Here is a 22,722-nt window from a genome sequence, read left to right as displayed (position 1 = left end):
TTGCCGCGCAATGTAACATATTTTATTTTTTTACGCAAAAACTATCAATTTTAAGAGAAAAACTAAAGAGACAAAAAAGAACCACTAAAGAATGAGCTGTACAACCCATATTTTTCTATGGTAATATTGCATTGCGTTAAAAAGTTCTTCTAAAAAGAACCAAGGGGGTGGTGAATTTCATCCCCTTAGAGGGCGCTAGGGAAGCTTAAGGTATGCTAGAAAACAAGATGTTAACCAGTAGTAAATACATACCAAATTTCAAATTCTTCGGTTTACTTATAGCCGAAATAAATAATAAAATGTAAATTTTTAGCTCAACTTTGATCGCTCATAGCTCGAAAACAAAAGAGTTGCGACCCTATGTTTATATAAAAAACTTGTGTTATTTTGGCAAGTACTACGTCCTAGTAAAGTTTCCCGATTAAAAACTGAACCACCCTGTATATAGCAGCGATTATGATGCCAAAATAAACCATAAACTGTCACAGAAAGAATTAAGTGACTTAGCTAGAGATCTGAAGTTGATAGTGAGGTATTGGCATCCCGCTTACAGCAATGGAATTATTTTCACCCTACAACCCGTGTAACTGTTTATCGACACAGAAGCGAAACATTTACACAATTTTTTACGAAAGATCAAGGTATTTGTTATTGTAATAACGTGCAGAGACTGTTTGATGAATTGAAAATAGATCATAGATCAAGTGAACGGCGTCTTTTTGTCCATAGCTTTAAAAACAGTCTTAAAGCAGATTTTCTTTACGAGCAGATTTAAAGGAAATTGCCGCAGTAAAGAAATGTACTAACTTCTACTTTTTATAATAATAATAATAATAATGCCTTTATTAACGCTTACAATTAGTGTACAAGTCAAAAAAAAACAAAATACAAAAACGTAATAATAATAAAAAATAAGTATAAAGTTACAAAAACAAAATTACAACAAAATTGCAAAGGCTAACAGGTGGCTGGGTCAGACAACACCACAAAGTAGTACAACATATTGCTTCTAAGTATGTAGTGAAAATGAATACACCGCACAAGACATAAAATACAAAAAACAAAAATTGAATGCATGAATAACAAACAAAGCAAATAAAAATTAAAATTTTTCTCTAGAAAACCTAAATTGATTCCATCTGCCGCTCACAGAGATATCGCTTGTATTTATATTTAAAACTCGACAGGTTCAATATTTGTAATGAACGAGGAAGGGTATTCTAAAAGTTTGAATTCCGAAATGAAGCCGATGCGTGACAAGGAACTGTAAGTGCATCTTTTCGACGAATATTGATATTGTGGATGTCAGTACGATACGATATTATCTTCTTGCTCAGATAAACAGGTGTTTTTTATTTAAAATTTTAAAATAAACTACTCCCCTGTGAAAAATGATCCTATTATACATATTTAGCCACCCACATTCTTTTAACTTATGTGGTTAACTTAATTCTGCAGTACTTTCGAATTTTTAATTAAGTATTAATTAAATTTTTAAGTATTGACTTACATTTCTATGATTTTCAGATAATTGCTGTGGTTACTGGCTTACAAGGCGGTTTTACAAAATATTGCTGTTTTCTTTGCTTGTGGGATAGCCGATCGAGAGAGTATCATTATGTGTGCAAAGACTGGCCTTCTCGAGAACATTACTGGTGCTTTCAATGTCTTAAATAAGCCTCTGGTGAGACCAGCATCTGTAATATTGCCTCCACTACACATCAAACTGGGTTTGATGAAAAACTTTGTGAAAACGTTGAATCCAGAAGGCCCAGCAATTAAATATCTCACTCAGCTCTATCCACAACTATCGTACGCCAAAGTAGAAGAAGGCATACTTGTTGGCCCTCAAATAAGAAAATTAATAAATAACAACGAATTCATGTCAACATTAACAACAAAAGAAACAACGGTGTGGATTAGCTTCAAACAAACCGTCCATGGATTTTTAGGAAATCATAACGATGAGAATTATCATCCTTTATCATCCATTATAAGTCATAACACTGTTGTATCAAACGCATATTTTCTTCCGAAGATACATAAAATTGATGTTCCATTAAGACCTATAATTTCTTTAGTTGGTGCTGCTACTTATAATATCTCCACATACTTGGCGAGGGTGCTTACGGTTGCTTTTGACTCCAGAACGAACTTTAATGTCAAAAATAGCTTCCATTTTGTTGAAGAGTTAAGGGGATTAGAACTTCCTCAAGGTTACATTATTATTTCTGTAGACGTTGTCAGTCTTTTCACCAATGTCCCCATTGGTCAAAGTTGGATCACGTACGTATCAAAGTTCATCCACAATCCTTCGATATACCATTAAAAATATAACACAGATATCAGTTATCCGAACATTTGACGGAAGTCCTAACACCCTTAGCCTTTATTTAGATACAGTAACTCCAAAAAATATTCGCTCACATTTAAAAAAAAAAGATTTATTGTAATACAAATAGACGTTGTAATGTCCTTATAAGAAATTAGCAAGAAAAAATTGTTCTAACAATTTCACAATAATAATAAAAAATATAGATCAATTCACGTGCACATTTTGCACTCCAAAAAGTATTCGCTCAGGTAATTTTAATAAAACAAAATAATACGGTAGGATTAGTGGGTGCGGCGGTCAGGCACAAAAAGTAACTAACTTATAATATTTCTAATATATTTTTAATATTTCTAACTTGCAATATTTCGAAACTTTATTGTTTCTTCTACAGGCAATTAATCATAGTTAAATTAAATCGGGGTAGTTGAAGTTCATCAAAACAATTCTTGACTACTCATTAATACCAAAAAAGCCACAATCATTTGACCATTACAAAATGGATGAAAGTTAACAAGTTAAAATGGACTAAGTTAAGAACTTAGTTAGTTCTTAACTTTCATCCATTTTGTAATGGTTAAATGATTGTGGCTTTTTTGGTCTTAATGAGTAGTCAAGAACTGTTTTGATGAACTTCAACTACCCCGATTTAATTTAACTATGATTAATTGCCTGTAGAATAAACAATAAAGTTTCGAAATATTGCAAGTAATAAGTTAGTTACTTTTTGTGTCTGATCGCCGCACCCACTAATCCTACCGTATTGTCAACAGTTTTTGCGATCAAAAACTCCGCCTAGCGTAAAACAAAATACACATAGTTTTTTTAATCTAGTAGGTAAATCATCCCAAATCAGTTACGCATGCGTCGTACTACCCCTTTGTTAATGACCTTTTTTCAAAACAAGTGAATATTTTTTTAAAATAAATTAAAATGGGTAGAAAACAGTGCAAAACATCTATAGAAGTTAGAAAAATTATTATAAGCCTACGTAAAGAAGGCAAATCTATTCGAGATATTGGTAAATGTGTAAAAAGGTCGTATTCGACCGTAAAAAGTATTATTGGTAGATTTGCTTCAAATAATTGTTTCAACAACGCTGTCAGAACTGGTCGTCCTCAAAAGCTCACTTGTAAAGAAAAGAGAATTGTTGTCAACAAAATTAAAAAAGATCCTAATAAAAGTGCAACAAAAATTGCTATTGAAGTTGAAAGTGAATTTGGAAAATCTATATCCGTAAATACCATTCGTAACGTTCTGTATGCAGCTGGTTATCATGGTCGAGTTGCCAGAAAGAAACCATTTATAAGCAAAATTAATAAACAAAAAAGAAATTCTGGAACAAAGTAATATTTACGGATGAGAGTAAGTTTAACATTTATGGATCCGATGGGCGGCGAATGATATGGCGGCAAAAGAATAAAGAACTGGAAGAAAAAAACTTGAGACCTACATTTAAACATGGAGGAGGTTCTGTACTAGTATGGGGCTGCATGAGTTCGAAAGGTGTTGGAAATATGCATTTCATTGATGGAATCATGGATCACAAGCAATACATCAATATTTTAAAAACAAATCTTCGAAGCAGTGCTGAAAAAATGGGGCTAAATAACGATTATGTATTTACCCAAGACAACGATCCGAAGCACACAGCCTGGAATACTAAAATGTGGTTACTCTATAATACTCCAAAATGGATTGAAACCCCTCCACAATCGCCTGACATTAATCCTATTGAAAATTTGTGGAGTTTACTGGAGACGAACATCAGAAAATACAGTATTCAGAATCAAAAAGATCTAAAGGCAGCTTTGATTACTGAGTGGGAGAAAATATCTATGGATACAACACAAAGATTAGTAGAATCACTTCCAAAACGATTAGCTGAAGTCATTAAACGAAATGGAGGCCCTACCAAATACTAAAATTTAAAAGATAATTTGATTTGTTTTATTAAACCTAAGTGAGCGAATACTTTTTGAGTGTAAAAATTTGAGTTTAATTGTTTTTTATTTTTTATTATTGTTGACTGGTTGTTAGATCAATCTTTTCTTGTTAATTTCTTATAAGGACATTACAACGTCTATTTGTATTACAATAAATCTTTTCTATTATAATTTATTTTATTTTTATTAAACTAATAGTGCGAATACGCATGGTGAGCGAATAGTTTTTGGAGTCACTGTATGTTTGTATTTGTTTGATTTCTTTTTATCACCGTGTGTTTAATAAAAGTGGAGAAATGGTTTCAGAATATAGATATGATTTCAGAGTAATAGAAAAGAAATCATATAACGTGGTTTCCTGTAATAAATACTATCATCGTTAAAGTACAACATTCATTTCTCTCCACTTTTATTTATTTAGATAATTGCTTAAATACTTGATATCAACTTTTGCAAATTTAGATGACGCTGCTAACACCATAAACACTTTCTTAATGAGAATATTCCATTCAAAATTAACAGGAGATGCTTTAACTTTAATAGGTAGTAGACAAACATTAACTACTTGGAAGCAATTGAAAGAATTTCTTGAATTAAATTATACTGATCAGAGACCGGAAGAATGTTTGCAGATCGGAAACGCTGTATAGCTTTAGAATAAAAGTAAAAATACCTTAAATTTATTATTAACTAAAGTAAAAAGATCTTTTACCGATACCGCGAAAATTGCTTAGAAATACGAAGATATGGAAATTTTGCTTTGCATACTTATTTGAGAGGTATTTGTCAAATTAGTGAATTAGGTCATAGAGTAAGACCAAAAATCCTATTACTTTCGAAATTGCAATTGGTTATGTGGTTGAAAAAGAAAATTTCGAGTATTCCGTTTCGAAGTAATAATCCAATTAGATATCTCAGATATTTTAGTAAAAGTATGCCTATAGATCTTTTAAATGTTGCTAGATATAATACCGCTCATCCAATTGCCTCCACTCCATACCGCCAATCCCAATGCCTATACAACAAACTAAAGTTTTTAATTATTGAAATTGTTTTCATCCATATTCACCAAGTAATATTCAAAATGTATAAATTTAGAAAAAAGTCATGCTAAGGTGATCACTTTTCTTTTTATTGTCTAGACTTCCTGGTTTCGGGACCCTGCCCGTCTTCGATAGACCCTACAAAGTACACAGTTCTATAATTCAAATACAACTATTGCTAATTAAAGTCAAACGATCATATTTACGCCAAATTTAAAATAAACTTACGTCCAACATATTCTCATTAAGGAGTAGAGAAACCAAGAACATATACGAACTAGGGAAGATAAAAGAACAAGGGAAGAACATAAAATAATGAAGAACATTAAACGAAAGATTAAAGCGAATAACTTAATCGTCACTCCAGCCGATAAGAACGCGGGAATGATTATTTTGAATAAGGAACATTACATTAAAAAAACCGAAAATATCCTGCAGGACAATGACTTTAAAACCATAAATAAAGATCCAACAAATAACTTCCACAAAAGAACTAAACAGATGATTAAGGGCCGGTTCTTCAGTCGCTAGATAAACTTCAGTTAAATAAATCTCGGTATAACTTGAAAAGTCAATTCCCGTCAGTTTACAGATCGATATATCGAGAACCATCCGATGAAAAAAATTGCGGTTAGATTTATTGTATTCACTGAACATTTCTACGCATTTGAAAATTTTCGACTCCGTGGTTTTCCTAAAATCGCGAGTTAAATGAAAAAAGTAGCCTATTTTTGACGATGCCGGCAACTTTGTCCACTTTGCGATTTTTTTAAGAGGGGGGTGTGTGGTTGCGTTATCAATGATAAGCAATACTTTTCCATGTTTATTCTTCTCCTCTCGGTATTTTGTTGTACTAGGAATGAATTCATTCTTGTACCATTCAAGAAAATTGACTGAACGCGTATTGTACAAATGTTCACGTTTAACTTTTCTCGTTAAAGGGGGTTTAAAACGAATATTAAGGAAAAACTATGTTTTGAATAAAATATGTGTGTTTCATTAAACTCAAACTAAAAACATTTTAAATAAAAAACTTATATGATGAAAACTTATGATTATGAACTGTACAAATCATTATAAATTTTACAGAACGCGGGAAATCCCCGCGTTATATGGAGGATACAGAGACATGAAATTGCATAGTATAAAAACGCATTATAAGAATACCGTGTTATATGGGGAATCACTGTACTTTGTCTTTTGTATGTACAATCAGAAAAGAGAAATGAAATACAAAAACTCTACTATAATATTTATTTGTTAACAATTTATAAAATAATAAAGTTTCTTCAACCTCTCTGATTCCTCCAGAGAACATTCAATTTCGATTATACTATTGACCGAGACAAAAGGGGGGGGATAAAACTTTGCTTTAAAAGAAGGGCCATGGTCACTAAAGACCACTTGTTTTGTGGTCTCTTAGGCAACATTAAGTTGGTAAGGTAAGTGATTTTTCTTCCCATATTTTTTGTTAGAAAAAACTTGATAAATGTTGACTTTGAAAATCTAATCATCCAGATAGTAATGTTGTGTTAAAGTCAATTTCTGATCCGACCTTTATCTCATTCCCTACAAAAATTTTTCTAATGTTTTATTACCTAATTAGTCGTAAAAATCTAAAATATTATTCATAGCGAATACAAAGCTAGAAATGTCCTATATTAAAGTTGTTAATTAACATAATTAATTAATTACATTTTATACCAACTTTTCATCATACGGTCATCGTATGATATAGTGGATTCCAGGTACATCGTATAAATCATAGAATAAAAGTTCATAAGTTAAGAGTACCGTGTTATATGGGGAATCACTGTACTTTGTCTTTTGTACGGATTATCGACGGACCGGATTTTTGACGTCCGGATTATCGACGCTCTACTGTAATATTTATTTGTTAACAATTTATAAAATAATAATAAAGTGTTGTTCAATTTCGATTATACTATTGGCCGATACAAAAGGGGGGCATAAAACTTTGCTTTAAAAGCAGGGCCGGCCATCGTCACTAAAGACCACTTGTTTTGTGGTCTCTTAGGCAACATTAAGTTGTGAGTATACTTTCGGGGCTATATGTCATAAGACATTTATTATTGTTGTTATATAGTCACAAGATGGAATATAACCTATTTTATGTTGAAAAACTAAAATTTATAAGAGTTCCGTTAGCAGCTGCGTTATCAGGGTTGTCCACAGCACCTAATAATTTAAGCGAAAGTCAATGGGATCAAATCAGTAACTGCATCGATATATTATAACCCATTCAAGAAATGACAAGAGTTTTGTCAGGGGAGCAATACCCAACACTCTCCTGCATAATACCGTTGATAAGATGGCTAGGCTAGGCTACATTATGCTTTAGAAAACATTTATACGCTTGGCATGAATTTAAAAAGGTACATAATTAACAACTGAAACGTCAGGTTTCATAAAGTGGAGGGTACAAAAATGTATGGAGTGAGTACTTTACTTGATCCCAGATTTAGGACCGCTTCATTTTCGGATATTGCAAAGGCAAGCAAAGCAAAGAAAGTTTTATAATACGAAATTTGACTCTCGTATAACAGCCGAATAAAACTTTACAATGAATTTCGAAAATTGTGAAAAATTTAAGATGATAAAATATTATATTCTAATAAGAATGCGACACAACCCGCGGAATTATATTTCACTAGATATCCGGAAAGAAGACAAACACACGCAAGAATCTTCAGTCGTTTAGCACAAAACTTAATGGAGTTTGGGTCCTTCACGAAACAACGTCCAAAAACGTATCAAAATGACCTTCAGGAAGATAAAGTCAATGTGTTGCTACAGTTACGGTAAATCCAAGAAATTGAAGAAGACGTCGGAGTACTCAAAAGGCGCTGTTGAAAAAAAATAAATATGAACTATATAAAGCGCGGGTCATTCATCATTTACGTGCCACTGTTTGCCCAAAATGTGATTTGGACCGATTAAGTTCACGTTAGTAGTGCGGGAAAATTTAATCGTAATAATGAACGTTTTTGTTCTGTAATGATCAACTTATTTATGATGCCAGATTCCTCGAGAGAGGAGAAAAAGGCTTTTTGGATTTTATATAACTGCGTTTATTTAATAATGCTTACAACTAACATTTTCGTGTTAACGCATCGACGACTTATTCTATTCTATTCTCCTTCTCCATGTTAATAAACCTATTTAACCTACTTACTAATATTGCTGACTTATCGAAAATACTAAGGTAAATGTACTCGACTCCAACACGTATTGTTATTTAATTTTTCAATAATAAAATGAATAACAGCTCATGTGTCCAGTACAGTTCCAATACAAATCCAGATTATACAATAGCCAGATGTTCTCAAGGAAGATTCGGGTTCAATGTGTGGTACGCCGTTTTAACCTTTAGCGGGCCGAGATTTTAAGTAACATATTGTTTCATATGATATATTTATCACTGGTGTGAAGTTATCCATAAATCCCAGCAATAAACTTAAAACATTAATAATTCCGTAACCAATACGATTTGGGTAACCAAATTTCACACACAGGTCACTCTTACCCTCAAGAACAGCTAACCACCCCCATTTGGTAAAAAAAAATTTTTCAACCCTCACCCCCGAAAAAGGGATGTTTTCGCCCTGATGGGCACCTTCGAATTAAACGAAATTCTACCACATAATAGAACACACTTCTAAGTATTTTTATCAATTTTCAAAACACCGTAAGCCCTAACGGTTTTCGAGAAAAAAAATCAGTATTATAAACCGCGGATGGGACTTTAGGGGTGAATTTGACCCCGTTGGGCACCTTCAAAATTGATGAAATTTTAGGATGATTTAGAGGATGCCTTTAGCAATTGAAATCAACCATCCAAACACCGTAAGGTATAACGGTTTCCGAGAAAAAAAATGTGTTATTAGACACTATAGGTACACAGCGCGGCGCGGACTTTGGGGGTGAATTTGACCCCGTTGGGCACCTCCAAAATTGACGAAATTTTAGGATGATTTAGAGGATGCCTTTAGCGATTGAAATCAACCATCCAAACACCGTAATGTATTACGGTTTCCGAGAAAAAAAATGTGTTATTAGACACTATAGGTACAGATCGCGGCGCGGACTTTGGGGGTGAATTTGACCCCGTTGGGCACCTCCAAAATTGACGAAATTTTAGGATGATTTAGAGGATGCCTTTAGCGATTGAAATCAACCATCCAAACACCGTAATATATTACGGTTTCCGAGAAAAAAAATGTGTTATTAGACACTATAGGTATACAGCGCGGCGCAGACTTTGGGGGTGAATTTGACCCCGTTGGGCACCTCCAAAATTGACGAAATTTTAGAATGATTTAGAGGATGCCTTTAGCGATTGAAATCAACCATCCAAACACCGTAATGTATAACGGTTTCCGAGAAAAAAAATGTGATATTAGACACTATAGGTATACAGCGCGGCGCGGACTTTGGGGGTGAATTTGACCCCGTTGGGCACCTCCAAAATTGACGAAATTTTAGGATGATTTAGAGGATGCCTTTAGCGATTGAAATCAACCATCCAAACACCGTAATGTATTACGGTTTCCGAGAAAAAAAATGTGTTATTAGACACTATAGGTACAGATCGCGGCGCGGACTTTGGGGGTGAATTTGACCCCGTTGGGCACCTCCAAAATTGACGAAATTTTAGGATGATTTAGAGGATGCCTTTAGCGATTGAAATCAACCATCCAAACACCGTAATGTATTACGGTTTCCGAGAAAAAAAATGTGTTATTAGACACTATAGGTACAGATCGCGGCGCGGACTTTGGGGGTGAATTTGACCCCGTTGGGCACCTCCAAAATTGACGAAATTTTAGGATGATTTAGAGGATGCCTTTAGCGATTGAAATCAACCATCCAAACACCGTAATGTATTACGGTTTCCGAGAAAAAAAATGTGTTATTAGACACTATAGGTATACAGCGCGGCGCGGACTTTGGGGGTGAATTTGACCCCGTTGGGCACCTCCAAAATTGACGAAATTTTAGGATGATTTAGAGGATGCCTTTAGCGATTGAAATCAACCATCCAAACACCGTAATGTATTACGGTTTCCGAGAAAAAAAATGTGTTATTAGACACTATAGGTACAGATCGCGGCGCGGACTTTGGGGGTGAATTTGACCCCGTTGGGCACCTCCAAAATTGACGAAATTTTAGGATGATTTAGAGGATGCCTTTAGCGATTGAAATCAACCATCCAAACACCGTAATGTATTACGGTTTCCGAGAAAAAAAATGTGTTATTAGACACTATAGGTACAGATCGCGGCGCGGACTTTGGGGGTGAATTTGACCCCGTTGGGCACCTCCAAAATTGACGAAATTTTAGGATGATTTAGAGGATGCCTTTAGCGATTGAAATCAACCATCCAAACACCGTAATGTATTACGGTTTCCGAGAAAAAAAATGTGTTATTAGACACTATAGGTATACAGCGCGGCGCGGACTTTGGGGGTGAATTTGACCCCGTTGGGCACCTCCAAAATTGACGAAATTTTAGGATGATTTAGAGGATGCCTTTAGCGATTGAAATCAACCATCCAAACACCGTAATGTATTACGGTTTCCGAGAAAAAAAATGTGTTATTAGACACTATAGGTACAGATCGCGGCGCGGACTTTGGGGGTGAATTTGACCCCGTTGGGCACCTCCAAAATTGACGAAATTTTAGGATGATTTAGAGGATGCCTTTAGCGATTGAAATCAACCATCCAAACACCGTAATATATTACGGTTTCCGAGAAAAAAAATGTGTTATTAGACACTATAGGTATACAGCGCGGCGCAGACTTTGGGGGTGAATTTGACCCCGTTGGGCACCTCCAAAATTGACGAAATTTTAGAATGATTTAGAGGATGCCTTTAGCGATTGAAATCAACCATCCAAACACCGTAATGTATAACGGTTTCCGAGAAAAAAAATGTGATATTAGACACTATAGGTATACAGCGCGGCGCGGACTTTGGGGGTGAATTTGACCCCGTTGGGCACCTCCAAAATTGACGAAATTTTAGGATGATTTAGAGGATGCCTTTAGCGATTGAAATCAACCATCCAAACACCGTAATGTATTACGGTTTCCGAGAAAAAAAATGTGTTATTAGACACTATAGGTACAGATCGCGGCGCGGACTTTGGGGGTGAATTTGACCCCGTTGGGCACCTCCAAAATTGACGAAATTTTAGGATGATTTAGAGGATGCCTTTAGCGATTGAAATCAACCATCCAAACACCGTAATGTATTACGGTTTCCGAGAAAAAAAATGTGTTATTAGACACTATAGGTACAGATCGCGGCGCGGACTTTGGGGGTGAATTTGACCCCGTTGGGCACCTCCAAAATTGACGAAATTTTAGGATGATTTAGAGGATGCCTTTAGCGATTGAAATCAACCATCCAAACACCGTAATGTATTACGGTTTCCGAGAAAAAAAATGTGTTATTAGACACTATAGGTATACAGCGCGGCGCGGACTTTGGGGGTGAATTTGACCCCGTTGGGCACCTCCAAAATTGACGAAATTTTAGGATGATTTAGAGGATGCCTTTAGCGATTGAAATCAACCATCCAAACACCGTAATGTATTACGGTTTCCGAGAAAAAAAATGTGTTATTAGACACTATAGGTACAGATCGCGGCGCGGACTTTGGGGGTGAATTTGACCCCGTTGGGCACCTCCAAAATTGACGAAATTTTAGGATGATTTAGAGGATGCCTTTAGCGATTGAAATCAACCATCCAAACACCGTAATATATTACGGTTTCCGAGAAAAAAAATGTGTTATTAGACACTATAGGTATACAGCGCGGCGCAGACTTTGGGGGTGAATTTGACCCCGTTGGGCACCTCCAAAATTGACGAAATTTTAGAATGATTTAGAGGATGCCTTTAGCGATTGAAATCAACCATCCAAACACCGTAATGTATAACGGTTTCCGAGAAAAAAAATGTGATATTAGACACTATAGGTATACAGCGCGGCGCGGACTTTGGGGGTGAATTTGACCCCGTTGGGCACCTCCAAAATTGACGAAATTTTAGGATGATTTAGAGGATGCCTTTAGCGATTGAAATCAACCATCCAAACACCGTAATGTATTACGGTTTCCGAGAAAAAAAATGTGTTATTAGACACTATAGGTACAGATCGCGGCGCGGACTTTGGGGGTGAATTTGACCCCGTTGGGCACCTCCAAAATTGACGAAATTTTAGGATGATTTAGAGGATGCCTTTAGCGATTGAAATCAACCATCCAAACACCGTAATGTATTACGGTTTCCGAGAAAAAAAATGTGTTATTAGACACTATAGGTACAGATCGCGGCGCGGACTTTGGGGGTGAATTTGACCCCGTTGGGCACCTCCAAAATTGACGAAATTTTAGGATGATTTAGAGGATGCCTTTAGCGATTGAAATCAACCATCCAAACACCGTAATGTATTACGGTTTCCGAGAAAAAAAATGTGTTATTAGACACTATAGGTACAGATCGCGGCGCGGACTTTGGGGGTGAATTTGACCCCGTTGGGCACCTCCAAAATTGACGAAATTTTAGGATGATTTAGAGGATGCCTTTAGCGATTGAAATCAACCATCCAAACACCGTAATGTATTACGGTTTCCGAGAAAAAAAATGTGTTATTAGACACTATAGGTACAGATCGCGGCGCGGACTTTGGGGGTGAATTTGACCCCGTTGGGCACCTCCAAAATTGACGAAATTTTAGGATGATTTAGAGGATGCCTTTAGCGATTGAAATCAACCATCCAAACACCGTAATGTATTACGGTTTCCGAGAAAAAAAATGTGTTATTAGACACTATAGGTATACAGCGCGGCGCGGACTTTGGGGGTGAATTTGACCCCGTTGGGCACCTCCAAAATTGACGAAATTTTAGGATGATTTAGAGGATGCCTTTAGCGATTGAAATCAACCATCCAAACACCGTAATGTATTACGGTTTCCGAGAAAAAAAATGTGTTATTAGACACTATAGGTACAGATCGCGGCGCGGACTTTGGGGGTGAATTTGACCCCGTTGGGCACCTCCAAAATTGACGAAATTTTAGGATGATTTAGAGGATGCCTTTAGCGATTGAAATCAACCATCCAAACACCGTAATATATTACGGTTTCCGAGAAAAAAAATGTGTTATTAGACACTATAGGTATACAGCGCGGCGCAGACTTTGGGGGTGAATTTGACCCCGTTGGGCACCTCCAAAATTGACGAAATTTTAGAATGATTTAGAGGATGCCTTTAGCGATTGAAATCAACCATCCAAACACCGTAATGTATAACGGTTTCCGAGAAAAAAAATGTGATATTAGACACTATAGGTATACAGCGCGGCGCGGACTTTGGGGGTGAATTTGACCCCGTTGGGCACCTCCAAAATTGACGAAATTTTAGGATGATTTAGAGGATGCCTTTAGCGATTGAAATCAACCATCCAAACACCGTAATGTATTACGGTTTCCGAGAAAAAAAATGTGTTATTAGACACTATAGGTACAGATCGCGGCGCGGACTTTGGGGGTGAATTTGACCCCGTTGGGCACCTCCAAAATTGACGAAATTTTAGGATGATTTAGAGGATGCCTTTAGCGATTGAAATCAACCATCCAAACACCGTAATGTATTACGGTTTCCGAGAAAAAAAATGTGTTATTAGACACTATAGGTACAGATCGCGGCGCGGACTTTGGGGGTGAATTTGACCCCGTTGGGCACCTCCAAAATTGACGAAATTTTAGGATGATTTAGAGGATGCCTTTAGCGATTGAAATCAACCATCCAAACACCGTAATGTATTACGGTTTCCGAGAAAAAAAATGTGTTATTAGACACTATAGGTACAGATCGCGGCGCGGACTTTGGGGGTGAATTTGACCCCGTTGGGCACCTCCAAAATTGACGAAATTTTAGAATGATTTAGAGGATGCCTTTAGCGATTGAAATCAACCATCCAAACACCGTAATGTATAACGGTTTCCGAGAAAAAAAATGTGATATTAGACACTATAGGTATACAGCGCGGCGCGGACTTTGGGGGTGAATTTGACCCCGTTGGGCACCTCCAAAATTGACGAAATTTTAGGATGATTTAGAGGATGCCTTTAGCGATTGAAATCAACCATCCAAACACCGTAATGTATTACGGTTTCCGAGAAAAAAAATGTGTTATTAGACACTATAGGTACAGATCGCGGCGCGGACTTTGGGGGTGAATTTGACCCCGTTGGGCACCTCCAAAATTGACGAAATTTTAGAATGATTTAGAGGATGCCTTTAGCGATTGAAATCAACCATCCAAACACCGTAATGTATAACGGTTTCCGAGAAAAAAAATGTGATATTAGACACTATAGGTATACAGCGCGGCGCGGACTTTGGGGGTGAATTTGACCCCGTTGGGCACCTCCAAAATTGACGAAATTTTAGGATGATTTAGAGGATGCCTTTAGCGATTGAAATCAACCATCCAAACACCGTAATGTATTACGGTTTCCGAGAAAAAAAATGTGTTATTAGACACTATAGGTACAGATCGCGGCGCGGACTTTGGGGGTGAATTTGACCCCGTTGGGCACCTCCAAAATTGACGAAATTTTAGAATGATTTAGAGGATGCCTTTAGCGATTGAAATCAACCATCCAAACACCGTAATGTATAACGGTTTCCGAGAAAAAAAATGTGATATTAGACACTATAGGTATACAGCGCGGCGCGGACTTTGGGGGTGAATTTGACCCCGTTGGGCACCTCCAAAATTGACGAAATTTTAGGATGATTTAGAGGATGCCTTTAGCGATTGAAATCAACCATCCAAACACCGTAATGTATTACGGTTTCCGAGAAAAAAAATGTGTTATTAGACACTATAGGTACACAGCGCGGCGCGGACTTTGGGGGTGAATTTGACCCCGTTGGGCATCTCCAAAATTGATGAAATTTTAGGATGATTTGGAGGGCGGACTTTTGATAGAAAAAAAACTTTTGATAGAGAAAGAAATTTATTATATTAATGGTCTGTTTTACTTATAATTAAATTGTGTAATGGATTGAGAATATGATTATAATTACTTGCTACCGCGTTCCAGACCGTTTCCAACCCTTGTTCATTTAAGTAAATGCCATCCCTGTGTAGAAATTTGTATTAAATACATAAGAAAAGAAACATTTTTACGTTTTGTTACCCTTCCATCATGGTTCTGTTAACAATTGCTTCAATGTCGGTACAATTGATTTGCTTTTCAGCACAAAACCGTCGAATGTAATGATTGATTTCCTATAAAGGCATGGAGAGTATTTATTTATAGCATGACAGAGAAGTTATAATATCTTACGTTCACAGACTCGAAGTTTTTGCAGGGAGGAATTGTGCAAATTTGTATTCCTTTAGGATTTAAGGAAAGAAGGAAGCGGAAGAGGTGAGAATATTGGGACTTCAGTTGGGATGGTGATGTTTTATGGAGTATATCTTTAGTTCTTATCATTATAACGATATGACGTTCAACAATATCTCCACAAAACCAAGGGTAACATGTTTTTGGAATACACTTTGCGCGCCGCAAAAGTTTTAGTATTGTTTGACCGCCTACTGCTAAGTCGAGGAAATATTTTCCGTTGCTTGACTGTTTTGGTTGTCGTCCTAAAATATATACCATTAGTAGGAATTAATTTCACATCTGTTAGAACAAATACTTTGTAGTTAGTTCTAGTACGTAGCATTCGGCAAAAATTACTATCGCCCAAAAACAGTAATTTCGTCGACATCTTCACTGGTCACTGGTTTTAACAAGAGATAACTAGAACAGCTGATCTCTGCAATAGCTGAGGAATCTTTATATATTATAAGTTTACTCCTCACCTTTCGGGCAAAATCTAAAAAATGTGTATGACGCTCTAAAACAACACCGAATAAGTCGGCAACTATTTTCCCGGAATGCACTTATAATGCAAAAAATATGGACATATTTTTTCCTTAATACCTGCGCCTTTTGTAACTGCACGTGGCGGAGTTCTTACCCTTTGCCAGTAACGACTAAAAGCCCATAAAACTACAAAATGCCTTTCTTAACAAAATTTATTTTTTCCATGAAATATTAAGAGTTTCGCAGTTTTCATAATCTATTAAACTTAATATTAAATAATATTAAACCAACTTTGGAGGTGCCCAACGGGGTCAAATTCACCCCCAAAGTCCGCGCCGCGCTGTATACCTATAGTGTCTAATATCACATTTTTTTTCTCGGAAACCGTTATACATTACGGTGTTTGGATGGTTGATTTCAATCGCTAAAGGCATCCTCTAAATCATCCTAAAATTTCGTCAACTTTGGAGGTGCCCAACGGGGTCAAATTCACCCCCAAAGTCCGCGCCGCGCTGTATACCTATAGTGTCTAATAACACATTTTTTTTCTCGGAAACCGTAATACATTACGGTGTTTGGATGGTTGATATCAATTGCTAAAGGCATCCTCTAAATCATCCTAAAATTTCGTCAACTTTGGAGGTGCCCAACGGGGTCAAATTCACCCCCAAAGTCCGCGCCGCGCTGTATACCTATAGTGTCTAATAACACATTTTTTTTCTCGGAAACCGTAATACATTACGGTGTTTGGATGGTTGATTTCAATCGCTAAAGGCATCCTCTAAATCATCCTAAAATTTCGTCAATTTTGGAGGTGCCCAACGGGGTCAAATTCACCCCCAAAGTCCGCGCCGCGCTGTATACCTATAGTGTCTAATAACACATTTTTTTTCTCGGAAACCGTAATACATTACGGTGTTTGGATGGTTGATTTCAATCGCTAAAGGCATCCTCTAAATCATCCTAAAATTTCGTCAACTTTGGAGGTGCCCAACGGGGTCAAATTCACCCCCAAAGTCCGCGCCGCGCTGTATACCTATAGTGTCTAATAACACATTTTTTTTCTCGGAAACCGTAATACATTACGGTGTTTGGATGGTTGATATCAATTGCTAAAGGCATCCTCTAAATCATCCTAAAATTTCGTCAACTTTGGAGGTGCCCAACGGGGTCAAATTCACCCCCAAAGTCCGCGCCGCGCTGTATACCTATAGTGTCTAATAACACATTTTTTTTCTCGGAAACCGTAATACATTACGGTGTTTGGATGGTTGATTTCAATCGCTAAAGGCATCCTCTAAATCATCCTAAAATTTCGTCAATTTTGGAGGTGCCCAACGGGGTCAAATTCACCCCCAAAGTCCGCGCCGCGCTGTATACCTATAGTGTCTAATAACACATTTTTTTTCTCGGAAACCGTAATACATTACGGTGTTTGGATGGTTGATTTCAATCGCTAAAGGCATCCTCTAAATCATCCTAAAATTTCGTCAACTTTGGAGGTGCCCAACGGGGTCAAATTCACCCCCAAAGTCCGCGCCGCGCTGTATACCTATAGTGTCTAATAACACATTTTTTTTCTCGGAAACCGTAATACATTACGGTGTTTGGATGGTTGATATCAATTGCTAAAGGCATCCTCTAAATCATCCTAAAATTTCGTCAATTTTGGAGGTGCCCAACGGGGTCAAATTCACCCCCAAAGTCCGCGCCGCGCTGTATACCTATAGTGTCTAATAACACATTTTTTTTCTCGGAAACCGTAATACATTACGGTGTTTGGATGGTTGATATCAATTGCTAAAGGCATCCTCTAAATCATCCTAAAATTTCGTCAACTTTGGAGGTGCCCAACGGGGTCAAATTCACCCCCAAAGTCCGCGCCGCGCTGTATACCTATAGTGTCTAATAACACATTTTTTTTCTCGGAAACCGTAATACATTACGGTGTTTGGATGGTTGATTTCAATCGCTAAAGGCATCCTCTAAATCATCCTAAAATTTCGTCAATTTTGGAGGTGCCCAACGGGGTCAAATTCACCCCCAAAGTCCGCGCCGCGCTGTATACCTATAGTGTCTAATAACACATTTTTTTTCTCGGAAACCGTAATACATTACGGTGTTTGGATGGTTGATATCAATTGCTAAAGGCATCCTCTAAATCATCCTAAAATTTCGTCAACTTTGGAGGTGCCCAACGGGGTCAAATTCACCCCCAAAGTCCGCGCCGCGCTGTATACCTATAGTGTCTAATAACACATTTTTTTTCTCGGAAACCGTAATACATTACGGTGTTTGGATGGTTGATTTCAATCGCTAAAGGCATCCTCTAAATCATCCTAAAATTTCGTCAATTTTGGAGGTGCCCAACGGGGTCAAATTCACCCCCAAAGTCCGCGCCGCGCTGTGTACCTATAGTGTCTAATAACACATTTTTTTTCTCGGAAACCGTTATACCTTACGGTGTTTGGATGGTTGATTTCAATTGCTAAAGGCATCCTCTAAATCATCCTAAAATTTCATCAATTTTGAAGGTGCCCAACGGGGTCAAATTCACCCCTAAAGTCCCATCCGCGGTTTATAATACTGATTTTTTTTCTCGAAAACCGTTAGGGCTTACGGTGTTTTGAAAATTGATAAAAATACTTAGAAGTGTGTTCTATTATGTGGTAGAATTTCGTTTAATTCGAAGGTGCCCATCAGGGCGAAAACATCCCTTTTTCGGGGGTGAGGGTTGAAAAAATTTTTTTTTACCAAATGGGGGTGGTTAGCTGTTCTTGAGGGTAAGAGTGACCTGTGTGTGAAATTTGGTTACCCAAATCGTATTGGTTACGGAATTATTAATGTTTTAAGTTTATTGCTGGGATTTATGGATAACTTCACACCAGTATATTTATCATATACAAAGTACTGATAACATAGACCACCACTTAAGTGGTGGTCCCGGTCCTCTAAATGTTTAACCCTTAATCACTGACGTACGAATGACATTCGTTGCGAAAACCGTTATTCGTTCATAACTTGTTTTTGTGCGGGAATTCGTGCTTGTCGTTTCTAGTAGTTTCCTAGCCGTCAGTAACACGCGTGCTGCAGAGAAGACGAACGTATGACGCACTTTTATACAGGTGAATTTGATCATCTGACGTACGACATTCGTATTGTCAGTGTTAGTGTAACTTTTTCGAATTTCTTTTATTTTTTCGCTTGTAGATAAAATGAATCGTAAGCGATGTAATACTTCGCCCGGACATTCCACATCGCGGAAAATACACCGAACGCGTATTGGTTACAATAAATCAGACGACATCAGAGAATCATGGCTATGTGAAGATGTGACACCTAATTCTCAAAAATTTCGCAAAACAAAATTTAAACAAATAAAGGACAATGTTTACACCTAAAAGTACCAGCTCACCGGCGAAGGGAGGGGTTATTTGTTTTAGGCGCCACACAGTTAACCTCGCGTGGTTCACGAACTGTGACGTGTGATAGTGAAATGGTAAGATGCAAACATACACAACACAACGGAATTATGAGTTGCAATAATTTATTGAAAATAAAAAAAAGAAAATATATATATAAATATTCGAAAGAAAATAAAAGGTAAGTAAAAAAAATTAAGTAAGTAAGCTCGATCTAAACTCAATGAATTCTTTTTTTTTTAAAGGTTAAAACAAAGGCCTGGCCAAGACTATTAATGTTAGCGAGTAATAAAACCAAATGGAAAACTCTAATTAAAATAACCAAAAAAACAAATTTGCCAAAATAAAATAAAAAAAAGGAAATTAAATTATCGCGCCTAGACTCCGTAGAGTTGAGCTCAACCTAAAGTCTAACTTCAACTAAACAAAATGATATAACGCAAAAAAAAAATTAACCTCGCCAACAAAAACTTACAATAAAAAAAAATAGTGAGTATTAAATTAAAAAAAAATGAATCAAAAGGTAGTGAGTCAAATAGTGAGTTAACTAGAGAGTTGTTTTCAACAAAATGAATTACTGATCTACAAGAAAACTTCTGAGTGAGAACCTACTGGGTGTCTGGTTCTCTCACAAAATAAAATATTTATCTGACCTTTAAGATAGTTGACACTTCTTAACTGATTTGATGGTGTGGAGTTCCACAGCAGCACTTCTGGTAAGGTCTAGGAAAGGTATCTCAATTGAATAAATCTTCTTAACAGGTTATAGATAAAGTTGTTTCCAGGTAAGAACGAAAATAGAAGACCCTCTCAGACCAAAGTTGTCTCCGAATAATCGAAGAGGTAATGGAATTAAATTATTCCCCAGAAGGAATTGCCCAAAATTGCTCCTCACAATAAAACCTGGATAGAGAATTAAGAAGAATAAAAAAAGATGCTTGGAGAATTAGATTTTAGGATAGTTTTAGCTTTAGTTTTTTTTTTTTTTTTTTTAAACTTAGGATTTTAGGAGTTGGAATGAATGAATAGGTGAAAGGTAGTTGAATGATTGTTGAAAGGTTGATTAGTTGAAAGGGGAAAGGGCGTGTGAATTAAAAGAAAAGTGGAAGAACTTACCTCCGGTGTTCGAGGTTTTAACCAGAAGAAAACGTGGAAAATACTTTGAGATCCGGATATACCGAAAAATATGAGAAAATAAAATCTCTTTTCTCAATGACAATCGCGAGTGATGAATCCCAAAATTATGGATAAAGGAAAATCACAAAATTATTCCAAAAATGGCGATTCAACGACAATTTCCAAAAATCACTCGTGATTAGTATTCACCATCTGGTTTTTAAAAAAGAGAGAGCTCGAAGACTTTGGAAAACACTTTTATACAAGTTGGATTCAAAAAAATTACACCTGCGCAAAACTTAAGAATCAACACCCTCTCAACAACAAAGGACGAAATTCAAGGAATTAGGGAACTGTTAAATGGACAAAGAAAGAGGAAAAAAAAATGGGAATACCAGAAGTATGCTGCTGTAACAGAAAAATAAATAACAAAATGTAAATAACGCTAAAAATAAAAATAAATTTAATAATCAAACAAAACAAAACAATTTTTTTTTTTAATTTTGAACGTAACAAAGAATCAGAGGAATCATCGGCAGGTGAAGAAGATTGCATACAATCAGATCGCGGAAATTCTTCATCAGAAGAAGATGAAGAAAATGAAGAGATTAGTTTACCAACACCAGCAGATTCTCATATCTCCGACTCCTCTGATGATGACATTCCATTGTCACGTTTAGTAAGTCGAGCTGACCCTCTAGAAAGAGAAACTATCAGCCAGGTAAGTGAACCTGAGACTTGTAATGACAAATCACGTCGCCAAAAATATTTCTATGGTAAAAGACGATGCATGAAGTGGTCCGCAGAAGGGCCATCAAGAAGCACTCGAACTCCTGCGCACAACATTGTAGTTCCATTGACCGCAACTGACATTCCACCTGACAGCACTTCGTCTCAATTATTTGGATTGCTGATATCTGAGAGTATCAAAACTAAAGTTATAAACTTTACTAATCAAAGATTGGAAGTGACAAGAGAAAAATATAAACGCCAGAATAAACCTGAACTGAAAGACATTGATCCTTTGGAGTTTGATGCGTTCATTGGTCTGCTGATGTTTAGTGCAGTGTTCAAATCAAATGATGAAGACCTAAATGCATTGTTTGCGACGGACGGAAACGGGAAAGATATTTTTAGAGGAGTTATGTCTAAAGAGCGGTTTGCAATGATTCTCCTATGTCTGAGGTTTGATGATGCGTCTACTAGAGACCAAAGAAAACGGACTGACGTCGCTGCTGCTATTTCGGACATATTTCGCGAATTTATAGGAAATTGTCAAAAGTACTATAAAATTGGGGAAACTACAACAATTGACGAAATGCTAGTATCTTTCAGAGGAAGATGTAGATGGAAGAAATACATGCCTAACAAGCCGTGTAAGTATGGCTTGGAAATAAAATGTCTGACTGATGGTGCTACTAGCTATTTATACAATGCGTACCTATATACAGGAAAGAACAGTGACGGAAACGGGCTAACACATGAAGAAAGGAAGTTATTAGTACCAACGCAGTGTGTCTTGCGTTTGGCAAAACCGATAATGACAACCAATCGAAATATCACTGCAGATAACTACTTTTCCTCAATTGAAGTCTGCATAGAACTGAGAAAAAGAGGCTTGACTTACGTTGGAACCCTAAAAAAAATAAAAGAGAAATACCACCCGAATTTCTTGATAAAAAACGACAAGTTCATTCAACTATGTACGGTTTTACAAAACAACTTACTCTGCTATCTTACGTTCCAAAAAAGAAGAAGACTGTCACAATGATCTCATCAATGCACCATGAAGAGAGCTTTGACTCTACTAAAGGGATCCCCGAAATAATTTCATTCTATAACGCAACAAAAGGGGGTGTGGATTCTCTACACGAAAAGTGTGCAAAATACACTTGTAGTAGAAGGTCTAGACGATGGCCACTAGTCATATTCTACA

The 22,722-nt window shown here is 36.8% G+C and overlaps 2 long non-coding RNA genes across 4 annotated transcripts; one reads left to right on the top strand and one right to left on the bottom strand.

Moving 5' to 3' along the window:
• Window positions 1–15,368: 15,368 nt before the first annotated feature.
• LOC139431889 (uncharacterized) lies at window positions 15,369–16,584 on the bottom strand. Of its 3 annotated transcripts, none has more exons than XR_011641926.1 (3): window positions 15,721–16,525; window positions 15,571–15,662; window positions 15,369–15,513 (listed from the first exon to the last, which is right to left on the bottom strand). It is a non-coding gene; the product is annotated as an uncharacterized lncRNA (long non-coding RNA). The 3 variants fall into 3 exon arrangements; XR_011641925.1 differs by having other exon boundaries at window positions 15,571–16,025; window positions 16,079–16,524; XR_011641924.1 differs by having other exon boundaries at window positions 15,571–16,584.
• A 2,222-nt stretch (window positions 16,585–18,806) lies between these two features.
• On the top strand, window positions 18,807–22,467 carry LOC139432184 (uncharacterized). The gene is made up of 3 exons (XR_011642053.1): window positions 18,807–19,851; window positions 19,916–20,402; window positions 20,456–22,467. It is a non-coding gene; the product is annotated as an uncharacterized lncRNA (long non-coding RNA).
• The last annotated feature ends 255 nt before the right edge of the window (window positions 22,468–22,722 follow it).

The sequence above is a fragment of the Onthophagus taurus genome, chromosome 11 (assembly GCF_036711975.1).
Source record: "Onthophagus taurus isolate NC chromosome 11, IU_Otau_3.0, whole genome shotgun sequence".
Lineage (NCBI taxonomy): Eukaryota > Metazoa > Arthropoda > Insecta > Coleoptera > Scarabaeidae > Onthophagus > Onthophagus taurus.
Note: the sequence above shows the minus strand (reverse complement) of the source record. Positions and strands in the feature narration are given on the sequence as shown.